Here is a 12,314-nt window from a genome sequence, read left to right as displayed (position 1 = left end):
CCTTGAATCTTTCTCCAATAGAATTTTGTGCATAGATGGCAGGGCTTATGCCCTTGATATCATCAATCGTCTAAACCAAGGCTGTCATGTGAGCTTTCAACACTTCAATCAGCTTTGTTTCTTCTTCTATGTCTAAGAAGGAATTTATGATCACTGACAGGGTCTCTGCTTCTCCAAGGAACACATACTTGAGATGAGGGAGAAGAGGCTTTAACTTTTATTTTGGCTTCTCCTCTGTCTTGCCTTCAGAGGAGATTTCTACCACTTCCTCTTCTATGAGATCTTGTTCCACTTCTGTTTCCACTTCTTGTTCCTCCTGGTTGTTGGCCTCAAGTAACCCCCTCTCTACTTCTTCCACCATTTCCACTCTCATATATTTTTCTTTCTCAGGGGGGTATTAAATGGCTTTGAAGACATTGATGATCATCTTTTCATCATGCACTCTGAGTGTCATTTCACCTTTTTCTACATCAATTATAGCCCTTTCTGTAGCTAGAAAGGGCCTCCCCAAGATGATTGAGTTGTGTCCTTCTTCCTCCATGTCTAAAATGACAAAGTTAGCAGGAAATATGAATTCTCCTACTTTCACTAGAAAATTTTTCACAACTCTATTTGGTATTTTGAGTGATCTGTCAGCCATTTAAAGTGACATTCTAGTTGGCCTTAGTTTCTCTATTGCAAGCTGCTTCATTAATGAGAGAGGCATCAAGTTGATGCTGGCTCCTAGATCACAGAGGGCTTTGTCCAATGCTCTGTTGCTTATAGTGCAAGATATGATGAAGCTTCCTAGGTCTTTGAGCTTTGGTGGAAGACCTCTTTAGATGACAGCACTGCATTCTTGGGTCAAGATTACTGTTTCTTTTTCATTCCAGCTCCTCTTCTTGTTGATAAGCTCCTTTAAGAACTTTGCATATAGAGGCATTTGTTCTAGAGCTTCAGCAAGTGAAATGTTGATCTCCAGCTTCTTAAAAACTTCTAAAAACTTTGGGAACTGTTGATCCTTTAGCTCCTTGTTAAACCTTTGAGGATATAGAATGGGAGGGGTGTATGGCTTCTCCTCTTTCTTTTGTGCTTATGAATGTATCTCAATAGCCTGCTTTCCCTTCTTTGAAACTAGTGGCTGTTCCTCTTCCTTGGCCTTCTCTTGGTCTTGCTTGTCTTTTTCCTCTACTTGTTTCTTGCTGCCAATGTCACTCTCAGCTGGCCTCTTGTTAGTGTCTCTGTCATTTACCAAGGTTCTTCCACTCCTTAATTGGATTGCTTTGCATTCTTCTTTAGGATTGGGAATGGTGTCACTTGGTAATGCATTGGGTGCTCTTTCAGCCACTGTTTTCTTGGACAATTGGCCAATTTTCCTTTGTAAGTTCCTTAGTAAAGCTTCATGGTTTTTACTAGTTAGCTCTTGATGTTTCATCATCTTTTCCATCATTATCTCTAAGTTAGAGATCCTTTGAGATTCTTGGGGTGGTTGTAGTTGATTTTGGGATGTTGAGGGTGGATGATAGTTATTTTGGTTAGTGGATGGGTTGTTGGGTGGATAGTAGTTGGATTGAGGTAGATTATTTTGTGATTTTCTGTATTGGTTTTGGTTAGTGTTTTGATGGTTTGTGTTTCTGGAATTATTTTGGTTTGAATTTCTCTACCAAGGCTGCTGGTTTTAATTGTGATTGTCTCCCCACCTCAAATTGGGGTGGTTCCTCCTAGATGAGTTGTAGGTATCTCCATGGAACTCATTTTGTCTAACTCCTCATATATTGGACTTGCTCAGGTTGTTGCTCTTCATAGCTTTCCTCATTCTGCCCCCATCCAGCTGGTGGTTGATTAATTGAGTTCACTGTTGCAACTTAAAGACCATCAATCCTCTTGGCCATCATCTCCATTTGTTGTTGAATCTGTTGATGCATCACTTTGTTTTGAGCTAAAATGGTATCCACACCTTGCAGCTCCAATACACCCTTTCCTTTGAGCTGGTTGGTGTTGCCTTTGATGACCATAGAAGTATTGGTTGTTTGTCACAGTATCTATCAAATTTTGAGCTTCCTCAGCTGTCTTCATGAGTTGTAATGAAACTCCTGCGGAATAATCAAGGGTTTCTTGAGCTCTCTGTGTCAATCCTTCATAGAAATTTTGAAGTTTATCCCATTCATTGAACATTTCTGGTGGACACTTCCTGATTAAGGCTTTCTATTTCTCCCAGGCATCATACAGTGACTCTCCATCCATCTGAGTGAATGTTTGGACCTTTGTCTTCAGTCTGATGATCCTTTGGGGAGGATAGAACTTGGCTAGGAACTTGTTCACTAGATCCTCCCAACTGTTGATGCTTTCTCTTGGAAATGCCTCCAACCATTGGGCAGCTTTGTCTCTCAAGGAAAATGGAAATAGCAGCAGCTTGTAAATGTCTGGATGCACACCATTGGTCTTCACTGTGTCACATATCCTTAGAAAGATGGATAGGTGTTGGTTTAGATCTTCCAAGGGGCCTCTTCCATAAGAACAGTTGTTCTGCACCAAAGTGATGAGTTGAGGCTTCAATTCAAAGTTGTTTGCATTGACATTTGGAGTAAGTATGCTACTCCCACGGTGCTTTGGATTAGGGAAGGTGTAGGAGGCTAGAACTCTCCTTTGAGGTTTGCCATTGTTAGCCACTCCCTCTGGTGGATTAGGGCCATTCCCTTCCATCTCTTGGTTCTCCTCCTCTGATTCTTCTTCACCAATGATCCCCTTTCCTCTTGCTTCTCTTCTCAGTCTTCAGAGAGTTCTCTCGTCATGGTCACAAGAGGTGGAGACCTCTCTCTTTGCTTCTGTCATACACACAAAATCAGAAACCAGAGACAATTTACTCTACTGCTAGAGTGATGTTAAGGTTAGCTTAAACAAAAACTCAAACAGTTAGTGTGCTTAGTAAAAATAAAAAGAAAACGCTTAATCTAGATTATCACCCTACTTAATCATTGTCAATCTAAATCAATCCCTGGCAACGGTGCCAAAAACTTGATGAGAGAAAAATGATTCCACACAAACTCACCGGCAAGTGTACTGGGTTGCATCAAGTAGTAATAACTCACAAGAGTGAAGTCGATTCCACAGGGATTGATGGATTGAGCAATTTTAGTTAGGTGATGAATTTAGTTAAGCGAATATTTGATGATTTGATTGGAACTTGATTAACAGAAGTAAAATTGCAGGAAAATAAAAGTGCAGAATGAAACTTGGCTAAATCTTAAAGTGCAGAAGAAGTAAATTGCAGAAACTTAAAGAGCAAGAAAGTAAAAGAGCTGAAACTTAAATTACAAGAAAGGTAAATGACAGAAACTTAAAGTGCAAGAAACTTAAATTACTGAATCTAAATTACTGGGAGATGTAAATTTCTTGAAGAATAAAAGGGATTTGGGTATTGGGATTCAAATTGAACTAGAAAATTTAAGTGTAGTAAACTAAAGAACTATGAGATTAAGAGAATTGCAGACGAACTAAAACAGAAATGAAAAATTGCAGAAGAATTAAAATAGCAAAAAAGTTCAGCTCAATTATGAAATCTTAAAAGAAAAATTGACAATTGAAGAAGAGTAATGAGAACAGAAAGTAGATCTAGATCTCAATTACTCCCTTGACAAAACAGAAAAGAAATTGTAGAAGAAATGAAAATGAAAATAGAAAAGGAAGTTTAGATCCAACTTTCAATTCTTCGAACTATCAAAAGAAAAGTAGAAGATGATTCTCAGATGAAGAATTTCAATGGAATTCTTCAATTTGAATTCAAAAACCCAAAACAGAAAGTAGAAGTGCATAAGAAAGAACAAACAGAAAGAAAACTAGATCTAATCCCAATTCCCAAATTCAAAACAAATGAAAAGTCAAAAGTGAGAAAAACTAAAAATCAGCAAAAGGTCCTCTTCAAATCAAATTTGCTCCTGTTTATACATTTTCTATTTTCAGCATTAAGCATTGGAAGTGGGCTTTTGGGTTGGTGAAGAATTAGATCCAAGATGGCACTTGATGACATGGGTCAGGATGCACTTGGTAACACTCCCAGTGGAGTGTTCAGTTTGGAGAGTGAATGCCACATTCACTTTACCAAGGCATGCATTTGGGGCGCATTTGGGAAGCTTCAGTGGAGCGCTTCATGACCACAATGAACGCTACGTTCATTCCTTCTAAGCGTGCCAATTTGGTGCGCGCTTCCTTTCTCCTAGCCCGAAAACGTTCACTTTAGTGAACGTGGCGTTCACATGCTAATGAACGCTACGTTTAGTCTTTGGGTGCTAGCTAGTGGTACGGATGGTACAAGGCCTTGCTTCCAAACCTCAAAAGTCACAAAAAAGGTGACAAAGTGAATGCTACATTCACTATTGCAATGCTTTCCTAGTTCTTCCCTTTCTTTCTCATTTCTTCACCTACAAGCAACCAAACAACCAATCAAAGTCTCACCAAAATCACAAGATCTTTGCATCATTCATAAAATCAATTAATTCTATCATAAACTTTATGATTTTGTGTAAAATAAATGATGTTTGATTGATTCAAAATGATCAAGAAAATCCACTTCAATCAGTTACTTATTGTGCAATAAAGTGCATAAAACCTAATGAAACTAATGACAAATGCTTGTAAAACTAGCATAAGATGACTTGTCATCACGTACGCGTTACCCACGTGTGCGCGTGCTTCAGCAATTTGGCACATCGACGCGTACGCGTAACCCACGCATACGCGTCGCTGGTACGCGAAATCGTGATTATTCATTTCCTGGCTATAGCGCCAAAAACTTGGTGTGGGAGAACGTGATCTCAAGACTTCTTCACAATTCCATGTAACTGACCAGCAAGTACACTGGGTCGTCTAAGTAATAAACCTTACGTGAATAAGGGTCGATCCCACGGAGATTCTCGGCTTGAAACAAGCTATGGTCATCCTTGTAAATCTCAGTTAGGCGGATTCAATTGGTTATGAGGTTTTGATAATTAAAATATAAATAAAAAAGAATATAAAATAGAGATACTTATGTAATTCATTGGTGGGAATTTCAGATAAGCGTCTGGAGATGCTTTGTTGCTTCTGAACTTCTGCTTTCCTACTGCCTTCTTCCAACCATGCGTTACCTCCTTCCATGGCAAGCTGTATGATCCTCTCGGATGAAAACAAATCCATATGCGCTGTCACCGCACGGCTAATCATCTGTCGGTTCCTGCTAGCGTCGGAATAAGACCATTGTCTTTTTGCGCACTGTCACTGCGCCCAACATTCGCAAGTTTGAAGCTCGTCACAGTCATCCCTTCCCAGATCCTACTCGGAATACCACAGACAAGGTTTAGACTTTCCGGATCTCAAGAATTCTATCATTGGTTCTAGCCTATACCACGAAGACTCTGATCTCATAGAATGGAATGCTCTGTTGTCAGGAGAGGCAATCATGCGTCATGAACCAGGAGGCCAAGAGATACACACTCAAGCTATTGCAGATAGAACGGAAGTGGTTGTCAGGCATGCATTCATAAGTGAGAATGATGATGAGTGTCACGGGTCATCACATTCATCAGGTTGAAGTGCAAGTGAATATCTTAGAGAAGAAGTAGGCGTAAATTGAGGGAAAAACAATAGTAATTGCATTAATTCATGAAGAACAGCAGAGCTCCACACCTTAATCTATGAGGTGTAGAAACTCCACCATAGAAAATACATAAGTGAAAAGTCTAGGCATGGCCATGAGGCCAGCCTCCATGTCCAAGGTCTAAGGACTAAACGTCCAGCGATTCAAATACAATAGTAAAAAGTGCTATTTATACTAAACTAGTAACAGGTTTACAGAAAATAAGTAACTAAGTGCAGATAGTGCAGAAATCTACTTTCGGGGCCCACATGGTGTGTGCTTGGACTGAGCATTGAAGCTTTTTCGTGCATAGGCTGTTCCTGGAGTTAAACGCCAGCTTTGGTGCCAGTTTGGGCGTTTAACTCCAATTCTGGTGCCAATTTGGGCGTTTTACGCCAAGATGTTTTAGGCAGATTTTGAATGCCAGTTTGGGCCATCAATTCTCAGGCAAAGTATAAACTATTATATATTGCTGGAAAGCCCAGGATGTCTACTTTCCAACGCAATTGAAAGTGCGTCAATTGAGCTTTTGTAGCTCTAGAAAATCCACTTCGAGTACAAAGAGGTCAGAATCCAACAACATCTGCAATCCTTTTTCAGCCTCTGAATCAGATTGTTGCTCAGGTCCCTCAATTTCAGCCAGAAAATACCTGAAATCACAGAAAAATACACAAACTTATAGTAAAGTCCAGAAATGTGATTTTTGAATAAAAATTAATAAAAATATAATAAAAATAAACTAAAACATACTAAAAATTATGTAAAAACAATGCCAAAAAGGGTATAAATTATCTGCTCATCAGTCGCCAACTGAATTTTCCAACTCCACTTGTCGCAGGCGTTCTTGAACGGGAGAACATAGCATTCTTTTTATGAACGTAGCGCTCTTGTTGGAGCGTTCTTGAAGAAACACAGCGCTCCTTGCTTTATATTTTTATGCTAAGCTTCCTTTTAATTAATGACCCCATGCTAGCAAATTAAATGGCTCATTGCATGCATAAATATTATTAACGCCTTGCATTATATTAACGCATGCTTCCTGAGTTGATGGCGTTAATAATATTGCATGCATGCTTTCATTGGCTTTATTACATTAATTATGACATTACTTAATTAACGTATGATTCATTCATTCAGCATTTTTTATTAATAATAAAAGTATCATGCATGCATGCTTTCATTTGCTTTATTACATTAATTAGTAATGCCAATGCATTACTTAATTAACGTATGATTCATTCATTGCCAATTGGCATTAATAATAAAAGTGTCATGCATGCATGCTTTAATTATTAATTCATGATAATGCATGCATAAGGCATTAATGTATCATGTTACTAATGCCAAGGCTTCATGGGTCATGGGCCACACTTTTAAAAGCGTGGCCTAAGGTTGCAAAAGTGTGCTCAAACTTCAAAGTGTAGCCAAAAATTCTTCTTTTTTTCTTTTGAATTTAATTTGTGCTTTTTTTGCTTCTTTTTCTATTATTTTCTACAAAATTCATTAAATCAAAATATCAAAGCAATATACTACTTAAAGCACTCAAATACTCAATAATTAAGCATTAATCATCAATTTCTTGTATGAAAAAGCCTAGAAAAACCTAACATGATGCGCAATCATCAACCTCCATGAAGGGTTGTAAGTGTTTCCATAGGCTTCTCCCACGTGATTCATCTCCTCCATGGTGGGTTGATCAGGATCATAGGCTTCTTCTTCAAGAGAAGTTTCCTGAGCACTGCCAGCTGCAATTTGCATCCCAGTGAGATGTTGAGAGATCATGTTGACCTGTTAGGTCAAGATCTTATTTTGAGCCAGGATGGCATTCAGAGTCTCAACTTCATGAACTCCTTTCTTTTGAGAGATTCCATGGTTTACAGGATTCCTCTCAGAGGTGTACATGAATTGGTTTTTTGCAACCATCTCAATGAGTTCTCTAGCTTCTGCAGGCATTTTCTTCAAGTAGAGAGATCCACCTGTAAAGCTATCCAAGAAAATCTTGGATATCTCAGACAAGCCATCATAGAACACGCCTATAAGGGACCATTCTGAGAGCATGTCAGGAGGATATCTCCTGATCAGCTGCTTGTATCTTTTCCAAACTTCATAGAGGGATTCACCTTCTCTTTGTCTGAAGGTTTGAACTTCCACTCTAATCTTGCTCATCCTTTGAGGAGAAAAGAACTTAGCCAGAAAAGCATTTACAAGCTTTTTCCAAGAGTCAAGACTCTCTCTTGGTTAGGCATCCAACCAAAACTTAGCTCTGTCTCTTAGAGCAAAGCAAAAAAGCATAAGCTTGTAGACTTCAGGATTAACTCTATTAGTCTTTACAGTATCATAGATTTGTAAAAATTCTGCTAAAAACTGATGTTGTTCTTCCATTGGAAGTCCATGGAATTTATAGTTCTACTGCAGAAGAGAGACTAACTGAGGTTTAAGCTCAAAATTGTTAACTCCAATGGCAGGTACAGCAATGCTTCTGCCATAAAAGTTAGAGGTAGGCATGGTGAAGTCACCAAGGACCTATCTGGGCTCCTCTTGTGGTTCGGCCATGTCCTCTAGTTCTTGTTCAAAACTTTCTGAAAGGTCTCTTCCGGAGTGTTGTGATTTAGCTTGTTGTAAATGCCTCCTCAGAGTCTTTTCAGGTTCAGGATCAGGAGTCAAAGTGGTTCTTTATCCCTGTTCCTGGTCATAAACAAGAAGCCAAGAAAAATATGGAAAGGAAGAAAGTTCTTTGTGCCAATTGACAAGAAGCTCCTCCTTAAAGTCAGAAGTAGAGAAAGAAAAAGAAGATACAAAATAAAAAAATAAAAAAAAAGTAAATGAAATAAGTATAGGCTAAATACCTTGGATATAATAGATAAGAGTAAAGAGGAGAAGATAGAAAAAGAGAATAGAAGAGAAATCATATGAGAGCTTTTTGTGCCAATTGGCAAGAAGCTCCAAGTGAGATGTAAAGAAGAAAGGAATGCAGATAAAAAAGTTGAGCTAGAGCTAGGGCAGGAAGTAGAGTTGAATCAATAGAGATGAGAGGAGAAAAAGTATAAATAGAAAAAGAAAATTATAATATTTTTTTATTTTTATTTTATTTATTTAATTAATTTTCGAAAATATGGTTAATAATTTAAAAAGATTTTAAAATTTTGAATGTAAATTTTGAAAAAAAAATAGAGAGAAAAGAGAGAGGAATTTTTGAAAATTAAGAGAGGTAAGAGTTAGTAAGGTAGTTATGAAAAAGAAGAGAGAGAAGAAGGAGAAGTATTTTTGAAAATTAAGGTAGAGGAGAGTTAGTTAGGTGGTTTTGAAAAAGATGAGAGAGAAGATGGAGACATTTTTTTCAAAAATTAAGAAGAGAGAGTTAGTTAGGTGGTTTTGAAAAAGAAGAGAGAGAAGTGATGACTTGCAACATCTTCCCCTTTTTCCTATCAAAAAGGACCACAGAAGAGACATAATCTCATATAATCAATGCAATTCCATGCATCAATTGATATATATTTTGGTACATTACTTTGAAATGGGTTTGTGCTGAATTTCAGGTGAAAAGAGCAACAAAAAGGGAAGAAAATAACAAAATAAAGCTGGGTGTGTGAAACTGGCGTGCCACTTTGAACAAACGCCATGAAAGTATGTGGTCGTTGCACGCCAGGAGCTGGGCGTGGCACGCCAGTTGTGTTTTCTAGAAAGGATCCTGAAAGCTTTTACATGGGCGTGGCACGTCAGAACCAAGGCGTGGCACGCCAGTAATGATTTCCAGAGAAGCATTCTTGAGTTTTTAACAAGGGCGTGGCACGCCACCTGCTGGGCGTGGCACGCCAGTATTAGTTTCTAGAGAACAATGGTGAAGGCCACAAAAGGGGCGTGGCACGCCAAGCCCATCACACACCTTGGGCGTGCCACTTGAACCTTGGGGAGTGGCACGCCAGTTCATCAATCCAGAAGAGAACAACCACTTGGGCATGCCACTTGGTATCGAAGGCGTGGCACGCCGGCTCTGGCCCATCACTTGGGCGTGCCACTTGAAGACCTAGGCATGGCACGCCAAGCTTGATAGAGTTAACTTAAGATGGGCGTGCCACTTGAACATCAAGGTGTGGCACGCTAGTACAAGTTTCCAGAGAAGAGGTTGAAGGTACAAGCACTTGGGTGTGCCACTTGGCGTCGAAGGCGTGACAAACCAGCTCTCATCTTCACTTGGGTGTGCCACTTGAAGACCCAGGCGTGGCACGCCAACACCAGAGAAGGCCAAGTAAAGCTGGGTGTGCCACTTGAGGTTGAAGGCGTGGCACGCCAGCTACTAGAGCAAGGAAGAATGCTGGGCATGGCACGCCATTTCTATTTTCCAGAGAAGTAAAGAAGCATGCACTATGGGCGTGGCACACCACACTCTGGGCGTGGCACACCAGTTCTATTTTCCAGAGAAGTGAAGAAGGTTCTCCATGGGCGTGGTATGCCACCTGCTGGGTGTGGCACGCCATGTGTTTGGCGTGCCACAATAGTTCAAATGTCCAGGGAAAAAGAACAAGAAGGAAGAACCTGGGCGTGCCACTTGGGCTCAAAGGCATGGCACGCTAGGCCAACCAAAGCTTAAGAAGACCCTGGGTGTGCCACTTGGGCTCAAAGGCAAGGCACACCAGGCCAACCAAACCTTAAGAAGACCCTGGGCGTGCCACTTGGGTTCGAAGGTGTGGCACGCCAGGGATGCCAACACATGGGGCGTGCCACTTGAAGAGCTGGGCGTGGCGCGCCAAGCCAAATTAGAGGCTAGGCGTGGCATGCCACAGATGAGTCCATATTTGATGATATATTTTGACTTAATTTTGGATGGATTCTAGCACATGAACTCACACTTAAGCTCCAAAATAGCATACTTTTGTGATTGATCCCTAATTTGATTCTAAATGTGAAAACATGCATTTTAATGCTTAGATTAGTGATTTTAATTCCACTTTTATGTCATTCGATGCCGTGATATGGTTTGTGAGTGATTTCAGGCCTTGGAGGCAAGAATGGATGGGCAAAGGTGGAAGAAAGCATGTACAAGGGAGAAAACATGAAGAAAACAAGGAAAAGCACACACAGCGAAGTGTGCGTGCGCACAGCCTTGCGTGCGTGCACACAAGCGAGAATTTCCAAGTGTGCGTACGCACAGGTCAATTTTCAGCCGAGTGTGCGGACGCACACGTCTGTGCGTCCGCACAGGTCCCTGCACATGATTTCATTAAAGAAACGCGTGATGCACGATTTTGGGGGCCTTTGGCCCACTTTTGGAAGCTCCAATGCTGAAAGGGAAGTGCTATATCAAGGGGGATTGAAACCATATGAAGGCATTAGGTTAGGGGGCCTCACTTAGATAGTTTTAGGGAGTAATTAGGAGTAGGAGTAGGAGTAGTGTAGCATTCCTCTCTTAGGGTTTAATTTCCATTTCCATTGTATCATTTGTTAGCAAGCTTTGATTTTGGATTCTGCTTCTTTAATTGTAAGTACTCTCAATTTCCTCCTTAATTAAAGCACTTTTACTTTCATTTCCTTTTGGTTCAAGTTACTTTGTTCATATTGCAATTTTGTATTTCTTGAAGTTTTGATTGATGAATTTTATGTTTCATGCTTCCTTTATATTTGATTGCTTGTTTATGTTTGGTTTTGTTGATTGTTGGTTATAGTTTTCCATTTTACTTTGCAATTTTCCAGGTTTTACTTTTATGCATACAAGGTGTTTGTGAAAATGCAAACTCTAGATTTTGAGTAGATTTTTCCACCATGGCTTGTGGTTTGAGTTCCTAGGATACTAGAGTCATAATGTCCGACATTTAGTGGTAATTCTTGGATAGTTAGTTGACTCTTGTTTCCATTGACGCTAGCCTTTTATCAACTAGTTTGGTAAGTTGGTTAGGAGTTATGGATTAAGGTCAATTATGCTTGCTTGACTTACTCTTCGATGGTTGGGGTTCAATAGGTGAGATTGACTCATCATAATTACCATAGTCATGGTTATGGCGATGATAGGACTCCTTGGATACTCATTCCCAAGTCAAGGTTCTTTATTTCCTTTATAGGATTTTCACTAAGTTTTGATCTTGTCTTCTCGTTATTTGCATTAATTCCAATTTTGGTCATTGCTTAGTTTTTTTTAATCTTTTAATTCTTGCTTGAAAACCCCCTTTTGTCACCCTTAACAACCGAAAGCATAACATTTCATTTGCATTCCTAGGGAGAACGACCCGAGGTTGAATTACTCCTGATCTCGGTTTATACTTGGTATTAAATTTATTATTTGATTGATGTTCAATTGTTGGGTTTGGACTATACTTACAACGGACAATTTCTACTTTTAGAGTGAAAATCCAAACTTGTGCATTTAGGCACCGTCAAATTTGGCACCGTTGCCGGAGATTGCAAACGGTGTTATATCTTTTGGTTGTTGTGAATATGTCAATAGTGTAAATAGCTCTTTTTAGTTGTTTGGTTGCTTTTTCTTAGTAGGATTTTGTTTATATTTTCTTGATGACTTTTTCACATCATCACCACAATGCACCCCAATGGAACCCAAACATTTACCTTTATAGTCACCAGTCTTACACACCATCCCCTCACTACATACAAAATCAAATCCCTTACCCTCATGAACTTGATTGTCAACCTTCATCACCTCAATTTTCATCTTCATATATGGATCAAGCCACACAAGAAGTACTTTTCATGCTCATTCAAGTACAACAAGAGTTCC

This window comes from Arachis ipaensis, chromosome B08 (genome assembly GCF_000816755.2).
Source record: "Arachis ipaensis cultivar K30076 chromosome B08, Araip1.1, whole genome shotgun sequence".
NCBI classification, from domain to species: domain Eukaryota; kingdom Viridiplantae; phylum Streptophyta; class Magnoliopsida; order Fabales; family Fabaceae; genus Arachis; species Arachis ipaensis.
The sequence above is the reverse complement of the archived record's forward strand: the minus strand, read 5'-3'. Positions refer to the sequence as shown.